The sequence below is a fragment of the Trachypithecus francoisi genome, unplaced genomic scaffold, assembly GCF_009764315.1.
Source record: "Trachypithecus francoisi isolate TF-2019V2 unplaced genomic scaffold, Tfra_2.0 Lachesis_group10, whole genome shotgun sequence".
Classification (NCBI taxonomy): Eukaryota; Metazoa; Chordata; class Mammalia; order Primates; family Cercopithecidae; genus Trachypithecus; species Trachypithecus francoisi.
Genome location: NW_022681455.1, coordinates 27,158,749 through 27,176,846, shown reverse-complemented (window position 1 = coordinate 27,176,846; position 18,098 = coordinate 27,158,749). Strand labels below are relative to the sequence as shown.

The 18,098-nt window shown below is 41.3% G+C and overlaps 1 long non-coding RNA gene and 2 other non-coding genes across 3 annotated transcripts; all 3 read left to right on the top strand.

Moving 5' to 3' along the window:
- Positions 1 to 5,675: 5,675 nt before the first annotated feature.
- Positions 5,676 to 16,338, top strand: LOC117086870. The gene is made up of 4 exons (XR_004438600.1): positions 5,676 to 5,752; positions 12,762 to 12,963; positions 14,819 to 14,908; positions 16,074 to 16,338. It is a non-coding gene; the product is annotated as an uncharacterized LOC117086870 (long non-coding RNA).
- On the top strand, positions 5,971 to 6,043 carry TRNAM-CAU. Its single transcript has one exon. It is a non-coding gene; the product is annotated as a tRNA-Met (tRNA).
- TRNAA-AGC lies at positions 9,835 to 9,907 on the top strand. Its single transcript has one exon. It is a non-coding gene; the product is annotated as a tRNA-Ala (tRNA).
- Positions 16,339 to 18,098: the final 1,760 nt, after the last annotated feature.

Here is an 18,098-nt window from a genome sequence, read left to right as displayed (position 1 = left end):
GAGGCGTGTGTGCAGACTTTTAATATAAAATTACTTTCTGTAGACACTGAATGTGCTGTCCTCAAGGAATATTACAATGGAGTAGGGAAGACAGTTGAGTTGAGAAAACAGCTGTTTACAATTCTGATAAAAGTCACCATTGAGATGCATACTCTACACACTAGAAGTACAGAAAGGAATACTACTCTCGAGGATGAGTAGCCTGATAGGATTTGCCAGTGTTTCTGTTATTTCATTTGTTTATACCGGTCCCTGACACCTGGTTTCCTTTTCCAACAACAAAATCCTAAAATCTCCATCATCTGCTGCTTTCAGGTTCCTCACCACTGAGGTCAAGGACCTGAGGCTGGCAGGAAATGAACTAATGACGCTTCAAGTAGACCGTGAATCTTTACATTTTTCCAGCTGGAAAGCTGAAAGAGGACAAATGGAGGGAGGCCAAGTGTTATCAACCACATCTAGAAATTTTATTTAATCTGCACATCTTTATTTGGTAGAAAGTTTTACAGATAAAATTTAACACAAAACAATTTTTTTGAAAAACGATGTTGACTTAAGTAGGGCCAATGATGCAATGCATCATGTATCAGAAGATTCCCAATTCAACTGCTAGCTTGAAGTTGCCCCCTCCTTGTGTTCTGGAAAGATGGGGTGTTGTGTTTCTCATCCACATATCAAAAAGTAAACAGAAAACAGTATTTCTGAAAACTTTTATGAAGAGGTCTTCATAAAACTTACATTATTACTCTTTTTGGATCATCACACACCTGAGAAAGATTGGGTGGGGAAAGGTGAATGAAGGCTGGAAAAGATTTACAATAGAATAAAACAAGAATCTGGTACAAATTGACTAATAGTATCTTCTGCATCAGCCCATTGTGAGTGAAAAGTCCCCTGTTTTAGAACTTTTGGCTCTTTGTTTTAATGCTCCCTCCTAAGAATCAACAAAAATTTTGATTACTCTGGGCACATTACCTGGTTAGCCCTGCTCCGCAAAGAGCAGTAATATATATAAAATATATATAACATGTATAATATAATATATAATATATATGTTATATATATATATTTATTTTTTACACACACACACACACACACTTTTCAGGGAATCCTGCCTAATTTCTTCCGAAGTTCAGCTGTCCCAGTTCACACCAAAACAAGTTACACAATTTCATAACGGATAGAGGACAGACAGAAGCTTAAGGAGGGAGGGCCGAACGCACGGGGATCCCCAGTCAAGTGTAAGAAATCATCACGAGCGAGGCGAAGCAGGTCGTGGGCGACGAGATCTTCACTCAGGAACGGGGACGATGCGAATCGTGTTTCTATCGAGTGGCTGGGGGACCGGGTGGGATCAGCCGGGAGGAGGTAGCCGCACAAGACTTAGCTGGGTCTCCCGCGCAGACGTCTGCTGGACAGCGACCCAGCGCCGCACAGGCGCTCACGGCCCGACTCCAGGGCTGCGGGTGGCGAGTCCCTGCAGCCGCCCGGCGCTCGCCGTCGGGGAAGGACCGACGCCTCGCGACGGACGCAGATGCACCAGCGGGCCGGTCAGTTCGCAGAAGAGAAGCAGGAGACAAACCCCAGGCAGTGAATGGTCGGGTTTTTCTATCCTGTTCGAAAGAGGGCAACGCTGAAAGCGTGCGGGAGGCGGCTGAAATAATTCCGGCGACAGAAAACAGAAAAGGAGTCGGGGTCATGGAGGGCGACCCGGGTTCTCTGAACAGGGCCTTATCTCCCGCTGTGTCGTGACCTTGTAGGTTAATATAACTCAAGTATTCTTTCTAAACGTTTAAAAGGTGAGATACGCTTCGGGGTCAAAAGACAGACGCCACTATTACCACCGCCCAGGTTGCCCCGTCACTGACAACCACTTTCAGTAGCACTGTGGGTGCGCGCAGGAGAAAAGTATTTATGAATTTGCTTTCGCATTCTCTTCCTGAGATATGTAGTACTTTGATGATCCTCAGAGGCTGACTGAAGATAAAATTTCCTCCTTTTCCCAACCTGTCAGGTTGAGCAAAGTTGCAAAGGTGCAAAGGCAAAGAAACACACATTCAGCCTCTCTGCTCCTGGATTCTCTCCCAATTCCCACTTTTAACTCTACCCATTTTTCCAAAAGGGAAATACTCTGATTCTCCTGAAATTTGCACCAACTTCTGGTTGCAGATCCAACCTGCTTTTATAAAAGGAATTATGGAAGTACAGATGTTCCATAATTTACAGAGAGGTTACATTCCAATGAATGCATCGTAAATTGAAAATGCACTTAATACACCTAGTCAAACATCATAGCTTAGCCTAGCCTACTTTAAGTGTGCCCAGAGCCCTTTAGCCTACATTTGGGCAAGATCATCTGGCAACACATTACACTGCAGCGTATCAGTTTTTTTACCTTTATGATCACGTGGCTGACTGGAAGCTGTGACTTACTGCCGCTGTCCAGCATCAAAAGAGAGGATCATACCACATATCACTAGTCCAAGAAAACATTAAAATGTAAAATTTGATGTAGGGTTTCTACTGTATGCATATCACATTTGCACCATTGTAACATTGAAAAATTGTAAGTTGAACCATCCTAAATCAGGGAGTGTATATGTTTGCTTAACATCTGTGTTGATTGGATTCATATTCTTGTTAATCAGATAAGTGAATTGACATTTTATGCACAGAAAAATGAACTTGCTTTAAACCCCCCACACCAGGATCTTCAGATTAAGAAAGGAAAGTTCTACCAATTCCCCCAATCAATCAACAGATGAGGTTGTCACATTCAACTTCAAAACTTAGATTTAATTTCTCTTCCTGTGTACCATATACTGTTTTACAGAATGCTATTTCTCCATGTAGAGAAACAGTGGTTCCTTGGAATCTCCGCATATAATTCCACATGAGATTAAATTTTGAAAGAGCCTCATACTGGTGACTCATGGGTCAATGTCACCTAGCAACCGTTCAATGGCTGAATCCTCAGACTGGCACTCAGCATCCCCAGAACCTAGGGGCATGCCGTATGCCCCCACATAAAGATTCGTTGAATGAATGATGGTGTCTCACTCCATTGCCCTGCCCTGTAAAAGATGTATACTTTCTCTGCCTAGACCATTGTGGTAATGCTCTGACCTTCCTCATGATCTTTGCACTCAACTCTCAACTCTGTGCCCTGTTGGAATGATACTGAAATGCAAATTCAGTTACAGTCTGTCCTAAATTCACTTACCAGCAAACTTTGCTTATAGTGCTTAAACATTTTATCCTGACATTCAAAGCGCTTCGTAAAAACCTGGCCTGTCTTCCAGCTTTACTCTTGGAATTCAATCCTATGCACACTCTCAGAAAACAAAATCATTGTTAATTCAGCTTCAAAACCTGTTGTTTCATTCTTCTGAGACTTTGCCAATACCTTTGAGCAAGGCGTCTGGATAGCTCCTCATTTTTAAATGTAACTGTGGATACTGCCTTGAGTGGAGATAGAGAGAAAAGGGAAGCTGAAGGATAATGGATTGTAAAAACCCATGCTTTATCATTCTTGTCTGGTTTGATAACCAGTGCCTAGAAAGGAGTCAAAGAAGGTTTTCTTTCTACATCTTCTAAATAACACAAAACCTAGCTCCGCATTAAAGCCTTAGAATCAGTTTCTGGGATTGAAAAAAAAAACAAAGCAGTAGATTTCAGACTGTCATATTCAGATTCCCACAGATGTGGCAGCCACAATGCAGAATACTAACCACTATATATATGGTCATGGCAGGCCACTGGGAAAAGCTGATGACTTCTATTTATTACAAATTTGTCATGCCAATTGCCTTTTCCTCAAACCAGTAAGAGCTCAAAAGGGCATACTTTATGATTACAAAGTAGAAATAACTTTGCGAAATCTTCATGGGTAGATTGATCTTGCTTCTTTTCACCTGTGGCCAATTATCTTGCTCATTCCAGAAAGGCTCACAGCTTGCCATCTTACCTTGGTTTAAGAATTCTTTTTGAACTTACGCTGTGAAAGAAAACACACAGAAGAAAGCTTTCCCTCTGCATGTCATTGATTTCTGAACAGGAAATTACAAGAAAGTATCATCACAACTGTAGAGACTGGGCATAAACTGGGAAATCTAGATTGTCAGCTTTTCAAGAAGCTTATATTCCAGGGGAGAGATCGAAAATAAAAACAATAATTTAATATGCTTTCCAATTTATTAAAAATTTTATTTAAAAGATGGAGAGAGAGGCAGGACATTGATTCAGCCAGAGAGGTCAAAGAAGACCTCTTAGACTCTCTGAGACAGTGACATTTGAGTTGTGGCCTCAGTGATGAAAATGAGTCCACTGTTCTGGGTCTGGAGCAAGACTGGTAGAGTGCAGAGGCCTACAGCTGGGGTCTGGGCCTCTGTGGGCAGCCAGAAGACGGGCCAATGGAGGACCCCAGTTACCAGACTGACAGCAGAGCCAAATATGAAAATGTTCTTTTTCTCTCAAGCCTCGAGACTGCACACCAAAGTCCCGAGCAATCAAGGTCACTCCATTTCCAGAGGACCCTTGTATCAGAGCTTCATCTCAGTTCCTTGCAGACTTTTCCTGAGGTGAAATGCAGGGACGGTCCCACTGCTCAGCTCAGTGTGGATCATGACCTTCCTGCCCTTCCCCTTTAGTTCACCCTCACCAGATTCTGAGGACTGATGAGGAAGGAATTGCTTTACAGCATTTTCTGCTGAGCATTTACTGCAAGATTAGGTCAATGTCCAGCTCATTGTCCACTTAGAGAAAAAAAAAAAAAATCTACCAGGTTTCACGTGTGACCCTGATAAATGTCCTCATTTGTTCTGTTTGTAATATAGGAGGTTATCCAGAGGAATTTTCCCTGGATGTTATTACATTAAATAGTAGACAGGGTACTGCAATGGTGAGGCCCAAGGCAGATGGAAATAACCACAGTTCACTGCCTGCTGCCACATACACCCTATTCCTGATCTGCCTGTGGGACTTTTTTCTAAGAATTGAGTTTGTGCCAAATCCTTCATTCCCTGACTCTGGCTTTCTGTCTGACAAATTCAAAAGAGATGTGCAAGCATAATTTTCAGTATTTGGCAAATCATTGAATGTGGTGTTTGAAGGAGGACAATGAGTCAAAGATGACTTGGAAGTGTAGGCCCAGGAGGAGGTTGAGAATTTGGTGTATGAATGAATGGACTACTGTGGAGAAAAAACAGGCAGAGAGATAAGGAACAGGAGCAGAGAAAAGACTCCCATTTTGGAATCTAAAATAAATCTACTTCTCAGTTCAGGGTTTGCCACCTAGCATCTGTGGCACCTTAGAAACAATAATTATCTGAGAATCCATTACATCTAGAAATTGCACATTAGGGCACATCCTTTCGTTAGCGAAATTCAATTGGACCACGTAAACGTAATAAATCTCGTAGTATAATTAATAGCACACAGGATAAAACAAAGGGGTAAAAAACAAGGAGGGTACTATTATAAGCGGTTTGTGCTTTTTGTAGCGGCAATGTCTTCAGTCGTGTAGATGCAAGTGGAGATATGAAGGAAGACAGTAGTATGGTCAAGAGACATGTTTGATGACCATTTCTTCATTCACTTATCCAGGTGGTCAGTGAACTATCATGAACTGAGAACCTCGTGTCTTTTTTTCAACAGAGGAGACCGTGGAAAGTGTAAGAGTGACTAAGATCTCTGAGGGAAGGAAAAGCCGTATCACCGGGCTGCAAGAGGGAAAAAGAGCAGCAAAAGACAGGTACAATTGATCCTGGTAACGCAGAACCCAGACGGTCCTATGAAATACTGGAAAGGCGTAGACCCCTCTGGTCTTGGGTGTGGAATCTTCCTAGTGCGGCATGGATTGATACAGAGTAACTTTCAAGGAGAATTGATTGTGGTTTTTAAAAGCTGAAACCGTAAAGCAGGTGGGAAATGAACTTTGATAAATCGGATGTTGTAGAGCTCTCAGCGCGAGCCCTCTTAGCGCAGCCGGCAGCGCGTCAGTCTCATAATCTGAAGGTCCTGAGTTCAAGCCTCAGAGAGGGCATTGCTTTTAATACATTAGCTCCCTACACTAAATATCGGAACATAAATGCTGTACCAGATAAGGATTTGAAGACTGACCCAATATTCGTAGGAAATGGAAAGATTATTCAAGTTTTCTTGTTTCTTCGACTTTCCACTGGTTTGAGTAAAATGAGTGATGAAAACAGAAGAGTAGATTACACCAGAAACTACAAGCTATGTCATATCGTTGGTCTTTCTAGCTGACACAGGAAGCAGGGGAAATTTCTCTTCCAACTTCCCGCTCTCAGGTTCATCTAACAGTAATTATTGGGTATGGATTGGTGAAGTCATTTATTCTTTTCATCATCCAATAAATATTTCTTGAACACGTATCTTGTTAAGAGGCTGTTTTGGGTCAAGAGTGAATACAACGCAAACATTCCCACCTTTGTGAAACTGTGTCCTAGTTGAGAGGAGTGGGGAGAAAGTGTATACAACACAAATGTTCCTACCATTGTGAAACTACATCCTACCTGGGAGGAGTGGGGAGAAACAGACAGGAAACAACACAAACTATGTAAGAAGTGATTTGACGATGTCTACTGTGAGGGAATCGCTAGGCAGTAAAGTGTTTGGGAATGTGGAGGTGGCACATTCAGCTTTCAGGAGGACAATCAGGGACTCTGTCACCTTGACAACTTTAGCCTCGCCTTCTTCTAGTCATCTTGCCGGAACACCTGTGCTCGTGTTTTTCTAACACTGTCATCAGAGTACTTTTACCATCAACGCAACCGGGGGTTAGGAGAGCGTTTTGCACAGAAGGCTACTTGGCTTCGTTGGAAAACTGATGATACATGAGGACTGGGGTGGTCAATCCCTCGCACGCTTCTTCATATGAAAAATGAGGACTGTGGGATTCTCTGGCTGCTTCTCAGCACCTAGAGATGGATCTGGGCAATAGGAACTGCTCAGCAAGTATTAGCTACTGCTTTTGTTGTCTTCTCTCTGTGGAATTCTGGCCTCTCCCACTGAATTTGTATCATAGGCATTCATGAGGGCCTTGACTGTATCAATATCTGATGAGAGATTTTAGTGAAGTTCTGTTGTCACGGCTGATTTGCTCATTTGGTAGCATCCAGCTTCTTGTGAACATTGAAATAAATTAAAATAAAATAAATTATGGAGGAATAGAATACAGATATATAGTAAGGTATTATTTTCCAGACAAAAAGGATTTGGATAAAAGAATCTTAAGAATTTGTGCATGGTTCTCTTAAAATTTCTTCGATTTTTTTTTTTTTTTGCCTGTTTTTCAAGTCTCCAATTTTTGTCACCCTTCACCCATCAGGTCAGAGAGATAGCCAATGGTCAGAAGGAATCTACCAGCAACTACCATAGTGCTTTCGCCTGCCTGAAGATGCCTCTTTTTATTCAGCCTTCATGGGAAGTAGCAGCACCATCCGTTCTCAGAGAGCAAGCTCTGGAGTAGCTGAGCTAACCCCAGTTGTTAATCTGAGCTAATCCCAGTTACCCTAGCAGATTTACAGATTGAGGTTAGAACCCAGCAGGGTTCTCTTCCTGAAAAGAATAGGCTTCCCTCTAAGGTTTCAGATAGATACTGGGTGGGGAAAGAGCCCTAAATGGCTTGAGAAATTGAATGCTCTTTGGGCAAAGCAGGAAGCCCTGCTATGGAAGAGCATCATCTGAACATAAATCAGGGTCTCAGTACAAACAGAGTGCTCAGGAGGTCAAGATGGTTAAGCAGACAGTCTGACTAGAATATCCATGGTGAAGAGAAACAGTCTTGTTGGAAGAAGGATGACGATAATGGGGGACTTAGAATAAAGGCTAAAAATGATTCAAAGAGAATGCAAAAAGAATCAGGCACAAATCCTTTACTATATTCTGTTGTGCAAATCTCACCTTACTGTGTGTTTGTATTCCATTCCTCTGCAATCTTTATTTTATCTTTATGTTCACAGAGACTTCTTGGTGCCAACTAAATGAGCACAACAGCCAGTGACAACAGAGCTGCACTAAAATAGTCCCCCATCACCTCTTGAGAGCAGGTTCCTTAAAGGTGAACAATATTCCACATATAAGGACTTTTCAGCACCACGCATTAGAAATGGAAGTGAATGTTTATTATTCTTTATAGAAGTTGGTTGATGTGTCTTTTCAGTTTCCCTCAGTAACATTATCCAAATTTTGTAGATGACACTAAAGCTCAGAGGAGTTCAACCATTTTCCTCAAATCATGTAGCTTTGAACAGGAAAACCAGATATGAAAAGCAGATTTCTTTCTAAATTAAAAAACAAAAACAAAAAAACTTGAGCTCTTGCTTTACCCTAGCACATAGTCTCGCCATCTGTTTTCTCCACACCAGGGCATTCCTGTAACATTCATTCACATAACAAATACAAATGAACGAGTGGATTCATTCATCAGATATGAATTCAGAATCTCTTTTGTGTCTACCACAGTAGGTCAAACTTCCCAGTGCCTTTGTCTCCTCTCCCTCAAATCTCTCCACCCAATGTCTTGACAAATGCTGTAGATCCTTCCTGCACAACGTCCCCAGAATCTTTTTCTTCCTTTTCATTCACCTCTGTCATCATCCGTGCTACACTATTTATGCAGGATGTTTCTGCACCCTGAAGTGTGATGGGCACTGGTGCTGCGGAAAGACTCCTGCTGTCCACCTCAGGAGCTGACACGATAAATGTGGATAAATCTCAATCTTTTAATATCTTTATGACTTCTTTCCCTTTCTCCCCAGTTCCTGTTTTCTCATGTTTGAGCGCTGACATTCAAAACTAAATACCTTTCTCTAACATGTTGCTTTAATTATTTAAGCATTTTGCCTGGGATTTTTTCAATTTATCTTAAGTTTTCATAAAACTCTCCCAACATATTTCTAAGGGACCAGGCTTTTCAATCACTGCTTCCCTCCATGTGTATTTCACACACACCACACACACACACACACACACACACAGACACAGACACTCCACTTAAGTTGAACAGATTTATTTCGGCACACAGGAATTCCTACAAACAGTCCGGTTTTCTCCAACGTATGTCCACTCCTTCTCTGCATAGCTCAGTTTTGATTCTTCCACTCTGATATTACACATATTCTTACACTCTGATATGATCTTGCCTCTTATTCTTTATGGCTCTGCTCTGTAATTTTGTTGTTGTTGTTCTGACATATTGTTGGACAAGTAACTTGTACACGACACACCTTAGCAAGGAGGCAACCCGTATCTCAGATGTAAGTGAAAGAAGCACTCTCCAGGGGTTTCCTAGGGCAGTGGTCAGCACGCTGGCCTCATTCGTGAACGGGCCTAGTTATGAAAACAACAGGAGCTTTTTGCCTTCCAGAAACGCGTACCATCTCACAACCCCCAGACAGTCTCAGCTACAAGGAACAAGTGATAGTGCCATCCCACTTTTATAAACACACACACACACGTGCACACACACATAAAGTCATTTACTCATTTTTAATCATTTAATCCTTTTTTAAAAATCTGTGACACCTTAGCTGGGCAGGTCTAGGCAAGTCCTCCTTTGCTGGATTGTGCCTTTTTCTGTCCCAGAATACCCTAAACTTGGCATTTTGGAAGCATGAGTTTTCCCTTTGTGACTTTCTCCTTCTTCCCTTTTCTCCTCCTTCTTTGCAGAGAATGAGTAGCCACTGGGCCTTGCCCTGGGCCATCAATGAGAAGATCTGCTCTTAGTAGAGTCCTGCTTTTGTGCTGAAGGCCCTGAAATCACCTGTGTTCCATGCCACCCACTAAGGATAAATAAAGCTCCCCTGATGTGGGGAATTAGCTCAAGTGGTAGAGCGCTTGCTTAGCATGCAAGAGGTAGTGGGATCGATGCCCACATTCTCCAAGCTTTATTATTTAGACATGGTGTCTCCAAACACTCAGATCTCCAAACCCAAGTTAGTGTCTGAGAGGAGGATGCTGCATTGGTTCAAGACATAGGAGCAGCAACAATACAGGGCTGGTGACGGCTCCCTCCTGGCATTCAGTATAGTGTAGATCTACTGTGTAATTAATTTTCTGTTTCTTCAAGGAGCTGTGAAGCCAAGGGACATATACACCTGCTCTTTTCTCCCTGTTTCTGCCTGCAGCTTGGTCCTAAATGTGAGACAGTTGTGAAAAGTGCCGGGCAGCGCCACCTGGGTAAATACAGCCCCGGCTTTCTGGTCAGGGGACTGAAACCAGGATGTGTCAAGTAACTAGAATGTGCCTGGACAGATACTGTACAAAGCAAGCCCATAAAGTTGTTCATGAGCTTGTGGACGCACCTGCCAGCTGTGACTAAGTGGCTCTAATCCCAAACAACTTACCAAAAAAGAGCCTGAGAGCTGAACTGCGCAATGGCCAACTTTCCAGTCCTCACTGACCACTGGGTTGCACACATTCTGGAGATCTCGGAACAGTAGTGCAAAGGCTTTGCAAATAGAGTTATCTTTGAAACAACAACACATGGAAGGCTGGTTGGTACTTGGAACTTGAATACAAGGCAATTTTTGTGTCTGCAAAAACAAAAATAGCAATATTATTCTTAAGATTTCAACAAAACACAGCGTCTCATCACATAATCCAAAGAAGTCCAGGTTACAAGCCCCAAAATATTCAGCATTATGAAAAATCAGGGAGATCTTAATTCACATGGCAAAGAGACTCCTCGAATAACAATACTGAGAGGACACAGATGTCAAAATCATCTGACACATACATTAGAGCAGTCATGATAACAATGCTCCTAGAATTAGGGGATAACATTCGTGAAGTGAATGGAAAGTTGGAAAGTGTCAGCAAATATCTGGAATATGTAAAACCAATTTTAAACTTAAGAATTAAAAAAAATGTATTAACCAAAACTCTTAGGGGAAATAAAAAGCTTAACCGGGTGGTCTCAATAACAGAATGCAGATGCTAAGAAAAAGCCAACGAACTTGAAAACAGAACAAGAATACCTACATAATCTGAACTATAGAGAGAAAGGAGGATTTTTGTAAATGAACAGAGCCTCAGGGACAAATAAAAACAACAAATCTAACATTCACATTATTGTAATCTGAAAAGAAGAGGACAAAGAGGTCTTTGTGGGATAGAGCTTTGAAGAATTAATGGCTGAAAATGTATCCAATTTGTCAAAAGATATAAACCAGGTTTTTAAAGTTTGGCAAAGGTCAAGCAGGACAAACCCAAAGAAACCCATTGCAAGACATATCATAATCAAACTGCTGAAAACGAGGAAAGCACAAAACAATCTTGAAAGCAGTCAAAGGAAAATGGAAAAGGAACTACCATGTGAATGAGTGTAGATTTCTCTTCAGGAACCACAGGGGCCAGAAAAAAAAAATGTCATAGTATTTAGTAAGTAACAAAAGAAAAAGACCTATCAACCCAGAATACTATGTGGAGCAAAAGTATCTTTCAGACATAAAGGCAAATAAATGCATTCTCATTGGAAGGTGCGTAAATCCATTCTCATTCTTAGCGAGAATGCTAGAAAATAATTAGCAAAGATTTGAGATGAGAAAAGTGATACCAGAAGGAAACTTAGAACGTCATCAATGAAGGAACAAAAGCAGAAATAGAAAATGTCTGGGTAGACATAACAGACTCTTATTCTTCTCTTGAGTTCCTTAATGTATGTTTGGTGATTGAAAGCGAAAATTGTAGCTCTGTCAGAAACAGTTGTCATTGTATCTAGACGTACTACATAAATAAGATAAAAGGGTAAGTGTAATGGGCCTAACTCTTGATGAAGTTTCTATATTCCACTTGAATGGTAAAATATTGATTCTAAGTATATTGTGAAAAGTTATATATGTGTATGGTAATCCCTAGACCACTCACTAACCAGATTTAAATAAACCAGAACAAGACAGAAAGGGGAACATAGAAGAATTAAAACGGAGGGAACAGGGGTTAATAAATTATTAAATAGCAGATCTATCTAAAAACTTATCTATAATAGCATTACATGTAAATGATCTAAGTACTTAATTTAAAACTAGAGATCATCAGAATGTATTAAAAATAAATATGCTGACTATAAGACAGCCACCTGCAGTACACTTATGTATAAGAATAAAAGTTATATAGCAGCTTGAAGGAAAAGAGTGGAAAAGATACCTCATGCAAGCACTAATCAAAGACAGCTGTGGTGTATACATTAAAATCAGACAAAGTAGATTTGAAAGCAAAGAAACTTTTCAGGAATAATGAGGGCTGCTAAAGAACTACGATTGTCCATTCTCCGGGTAATACTGTTCCAAATGTATATGAAGACACAGATTTTCCAAACACATGAACAAAATTAGATAAGCCAGGTAAAAATAGAAATATCCAATTATAGTTGAAGACACTAAAACTCCTCTCTCAGTAATTGGTAGACTTAGTAGACAACAAATCGACAAACGTGTTGGAGAACTGAACCACACCATCCACCAATGGATCTAATCAACTTCATAATGCAAAATAAAAATTTAGCCAGAAAGCAAAGACAAAAATTAAAAAGAAAAGTAAGATCATGTTATAACCAGGAAATTAAGAGTGGTCCAGCATACAGAAGGGTGCTATTACTGAAAGGGTTTGAAATAGTGACTTAGTTATTTTGAAACATTTTTGAAGGTGTTATTTAGCTGGAGATGACAGAAAGACTGACTATGGTGAATCTGGAGGTGGATCTTCCATCGTCTATATTTATCTTGTCTTCTTTTGAGGTCTGGGGTGTCTATACTTCCTCTGAATTACCTGATCCTACTACAGTGTCTGGCACAGAGCATCTCCCCAGTGAATATGTCCTAAATGAGTGGATAGCGATTGATAGATTCAAAAGAGTTGTGCAAGAATAATGTCCATTATTCGGCAAATCATCGAATGTCGTGTTTGAAGGAAGACAATGAATCAAAGTTGACTAGAAAGGTAAGCCCAAGGCCAGACGTGGTGGCTCATTACTGTAATCCCAGCCCTTTGAGAGCCCGAGATGGGCGGATCCCTTGACGCCAGGAGTTTGAGACCAGCCTGGGCAACACAGTGAAACACAGTCTCTACAAAAAAATACAAAACTCAGCCGGGTGTGGTGGTATGCATCTGTAGTTCCAGCTACTCAGGAGACTGAGGTGGGAGGATCGCTTGAACCCGGGAGGCGGAGGTTGCAGTGAACAGAGATCGCACCAGTGTCCTGGCAATAAAGTGAGACCCTGTCTTAAAATAAAATAAAATGTAAAAGTTAAGCCCAGGCCGGGCGCGGTGGCTCGCAGCTGTAATGCCAGCACTTTGGGAGCCCAACGCAGGCAGATCACCTGAGGTCAGGAGTTTGAGACCAGCCTGGCCAACATGGTGGAACCCCATCTCTACTAAAAATACAAAAATTAGCCACGTACCTGTAGTCCTAGCTACTCGGGAGGCTGAGGCAGGAGAATCACTTGAACCCGGGAGGCAGAGGTTGCAGTGCGCCAAGATTGCGCCATTATGGCGAGCCCTAGACCCCTGGGATGGTGATCCCTAGATCACTTACGACCCAGATTTAAATAAACCGAAATAAACTAGGTACAAGAACACACAAGAATTGAGACAAGGGGAACAAATGATTAATAGATCATTAAAAAGTAGATCTGTCGGCTGGGCGCAGTGGCTCACGCCTGTAATAACAGCACTTTGGGAGGCCGAGGCAGGTGGATCACCTGAGGTCAGGAGATTGAGACCAGCCTGGCCAACATGGTGAAACCCCGTCTCTACTAAGAATACAAAAAATTAGCCAGGCATGGGGCTGGGTGCCTGTAATCCCAACTACTCGGGAGGCTGAGACAGGAGAATCACTTGCACCTGGGATGCGGAGGTTGCAGTGAGGGGAGATTGTGCCATTGCACTTCAGCCTGGGTGACAAGAGCAAGACTCCACCTCAAAAAGAAAAACAGTGGATCTATCTAAAAACTTACGTATAAAAACATTAAATGTAAATGATCTAAACCCATGAGTTGAAAACCAGAAATTGTCAGAATGTATTATAAATGAATATGCTGACTATAGGCAAGTCACTAGTAATATGCTTATATATGACATTAAAAGTTACATGGCATATTGAAAGTAAAGAATGCGAAAAGACATGTCATTTAGGCATTACTCAAAGAAAGCTGTGGTGGATATATTCAAATCAGACAAACCAGATTTTAAATTGTAGAAAAGTTCCAGGGATAAAGCTGTTACATAATTAGAGGTGTCAACACACCAGAGAAATAATGTCCCAAATGCATATAAGGACACAGGGCTTCAAAACCCATAAGCAAAATTGGATAATCCAGATAAAAACAGAAAAATCCAATTACATTTGCAGACGTTAACACTCCTCTCTCAGTAATTGATAGATCCAGCAGATGATAAGTCAGTAAACACATTTGAGAACTGAACAACACTCATCCAGCAATGGATCTAATCAATCAACTTTCTAAAGCAAAATCACAATTTGGGTAGAAAGAAGAGAAAAAAAATCAAAGAAAAGCAGGATCGTGCTATAACTAGGAAATCAGGAATGTTCAGAGTGCAAAAGAGTGATATATTGAAACTGACATTTTTGAAAGCGTTACTTAGCTGTAAATGACACGGAGACTGAAATGGTATCTTCCCTTGTCCATATTTATCCTGCCTTCTCTTGAGGACTGGGCTGCTTGAATCTTTAGAATCTCCTGAACTTACAACAGTGTCTGGCACAGAGCGTCTTCCCTGTGAATGTGTACTGAATCAATGGAAAGGAATGGACAGATTCAAAAATGTTTTGCAGGAATAACGTTTACTCTTTGACAAATCACTGGATGTGGTGTTTGAAGGAGAAAAATGTGTCAAAAGTTGACTTGGAAACGAAGCCCAAAAGGTAAGTAAAGGGGATTTGGGGAATGAGATATTTGGTGTGTGAATGAATGGGGTGCTGTGGAGAGGAGTAGGCAGTAAGATTGTGAACTGGAGCAGAGAAAGAATCACGTTTTAAAATCTAAAACGTCTTCTCAGTTCAAGCTTTAATACTTAGCAGCTCTGGCACCTTAGAAACGAAACTTATCTGAGGTTCCATTACTTCTAGAAAGTGCAGATTAGGACACATAGTTTTGTTGGTGAAGTTCTGCTGGACTATACGAAGTAAACTCAATAAATCTCTCAGTATAATGAATGGCATACATGATTTGCTTTATGCTTTTTGTAGCAGGATTGTCTCCAGTCATGTAGATGCAAGTGGAGATAGAGAGTAACACAAAGTAGTATGGACAGGAGACACCTTTAAAGACTATTTTTTTCATTCCTTCATTCACTCAGTTGGGCAGTCAGTGAACTATTATGGCCTGAACATGTCCTGTGTGTCTTTTCAAAAAAGGAGACCATGGGAGGTGTAAGAGTGACTAAGATCTCTGAAGGAGGGAGAAGCCAGATGACTGGGCCACAAGAGGGAAAAAGTCAGCAAAACAGGTGCAATTGTTCCTGGCCTCTTGCCTCAAGATGGTTGTATTGTTAGGTGAATACTAGAAATGGGTAGATTCCGCCTGTCCTGAGGATAAAATTCTTTGGTTGCAGGATTGGATTGGCTGATAAAGAGTGATTTCCAAGCACCATTGATTGTGTTCTTTGAAAGTTAGGAACTGATAAAGCAGCAGTGCTTGGGAAATAACATGTGGGATGTCAACTCTTAGGCGAGAACTGCCTTCTTTCTGCAGCAGGCCACACATCAATCTCAAAATCTAAAGGTTTTGAGTTTGAACATCAGAGAGGATACAGTTTTTGCTGCTATTTTGGTTGAGGGAAACAAAATGGGTGCACTAAATAATGAAATGCAAATGCTATGAGATAACAATTTGAAGACTGACTCAATGTTAGCTTAGAATGGAAAAGTGATTTAGGTTTTCTTTGTTTGTGTGTGTGTGTGTGTGTGTGGTTTTTTGTTTTTTTTTTTTTTTTTGGCTTGTCAGTGGTTTGAGTAAAATGAGTGGTAAAGGGATATAGATGACACAAGAAACTGCAAGCTATATCATATAATTGGTCTTTCTCGCTAGCTGATGGATGAAACGGGAAATTTTTCATCCAACTTCCTGCTCTCAAGGTTACCCAGTTGTAATTATGAGGTGAGTGGGTGAAGTCATTTATTCTTTTAACCTACATGTATTTCTCGAGCACATATCTTGTTAAGAGACTGTTTGGGGTACAGCCGTTTAACAGTGAAAAAACGCATATATTCCCACCTTTGTGAAATTACCTTCTAGTGGATAGGGGCGAGGAGAAACAGATCAGAAGCAAACAAGAAAAATACATAAGATGTTATGTGACAATGTCTACTGGGAAGGAATCCGCAGGCAGTAAGGGACTTGGGAGTGTGGAGGTGGCCCATTCAGAAGCTTTTAGGAGCGGAATCTGAGAAGTTGACACCTTGAAGACATCCTTTACCCACTCCCCATCCCCTTCCTCACTCCCCACTCCTGCTCCTTCCTTCAATCATCTTTCTTCACATGGGAAATGAGGACTCTGGGATTCTCTGGTTGGATCGCAGCACCTAGAGATGGATCTGATCAGTAAGAAGAGCTCAGTAAGCATTAGCTACTGCTTTGGTTGCCTTCCCCCTGTGGAGTGCTGGCCTCTTGGATTGAGCTTGCATCATAGGTCTTCAGTAGGAGCTTGCTTAGTGGACTTACAGGTTGAGGTTAGAACCCACCAGGATTCTTCTCCTGGGAAGAACAGGCTTCCCTCTAAGGCTTCACACAGACCGGTGGGTGAGGAAAGAGCCCTAAATGGCTTGAAAACTTGATTGCTCTTTGGGCAAAGCAAGAAACCCTCCTACGGAAGGGCATCATTTGAGCATATATCGGGGTCTCAGTACAAAGATGAGTGCTCAAGAGGTCAAGGTGCTCAAGCAGAGAATCTGACCAGAATGTTCGTGGTACAGAGAAACAATCCTGTTGGGAGAAGGAAGACAATTGAGGCCTTGGAGTATAAGCTAAAGAAGCTTCAAAGGGAATACTAAAAAGATTCAGGCACAAATCCTTTACTACATTCTTTTGTACAAATCAATTTTTGCCTAGAAAATCATACCTTACTATGCATCCCTATTGTGTTCCTCCACCATCTATTTTATTTTTTTAAGCGTTATTTCATTTTTATGTTCACAGAAGCTTGTTGCTACAACTAAATGAGCAAAACAGCCAGTAGCAACAGAAATGCGTTAATCTCTCTCCTCAGACCTTGAAAGCATTTTCCTTAAAGGTGAACAATATTCCACATACAAGGACTTTTACAGCACTCTGTGCCAGAAATTATACCGAATGTTTATTAATTTTTACGTAAGTCGGTCAATACCGTTTTTCAGCTTCTCCAAGTATTATTACTCCAGTGTTATAAATGACACTGAAGTAAAGGGCATATCACTCTCTTTATTCTGTGTATGTGTGTCTGCTTACAGCTAAGGACTTCCCAAATTATAGTTTTGTAAACTTTAGTTCTAAATCATGCCGATCACTTGAATTTTGAAAACGTCAAAGCCAATCACATTACTGTAGTAGAAAATACGGGTTTGCGGTGCATTGGCTCACTGTTTTATTCGCTATGGATCAGTGGAGTAGAAATTCCCAACGCGGAAGGGGGTTCATTCCTGTCTCTCAGCCTCAGCAAAGTTAAAACATTTCAGACCTTTCCCGACTTTGGATCTATTGCGCATGCTCTGTCCTTTACCACTATGCAATCCTAGGGGCATATAGAGCCACTCAGAGCCTTAGAAGTACATTCAGCGAAATGGAACCAATCACCATATAGTGTAGCCTATTGTTCTTCGGACCAAAATGCACCATGTTGAGATAGCATGAATTCTACAGACCCGTGAAGCCCATTTGGACCACAAGACACTCTTTCCATCATGCCTGCACACATATCCCTCACTCTTCATTGATTCATGCAGACTTTTAAAAGTGTTTAGCAATAAGCATCCTACTCCCAAGAAGCTTATGATCTCATGGAGAAGATGGCCAAGCAACAGACAATCACAACGTGGTGAATGCCACAAAACAAATTGTACCTGGATCTCCGTGAGTGCT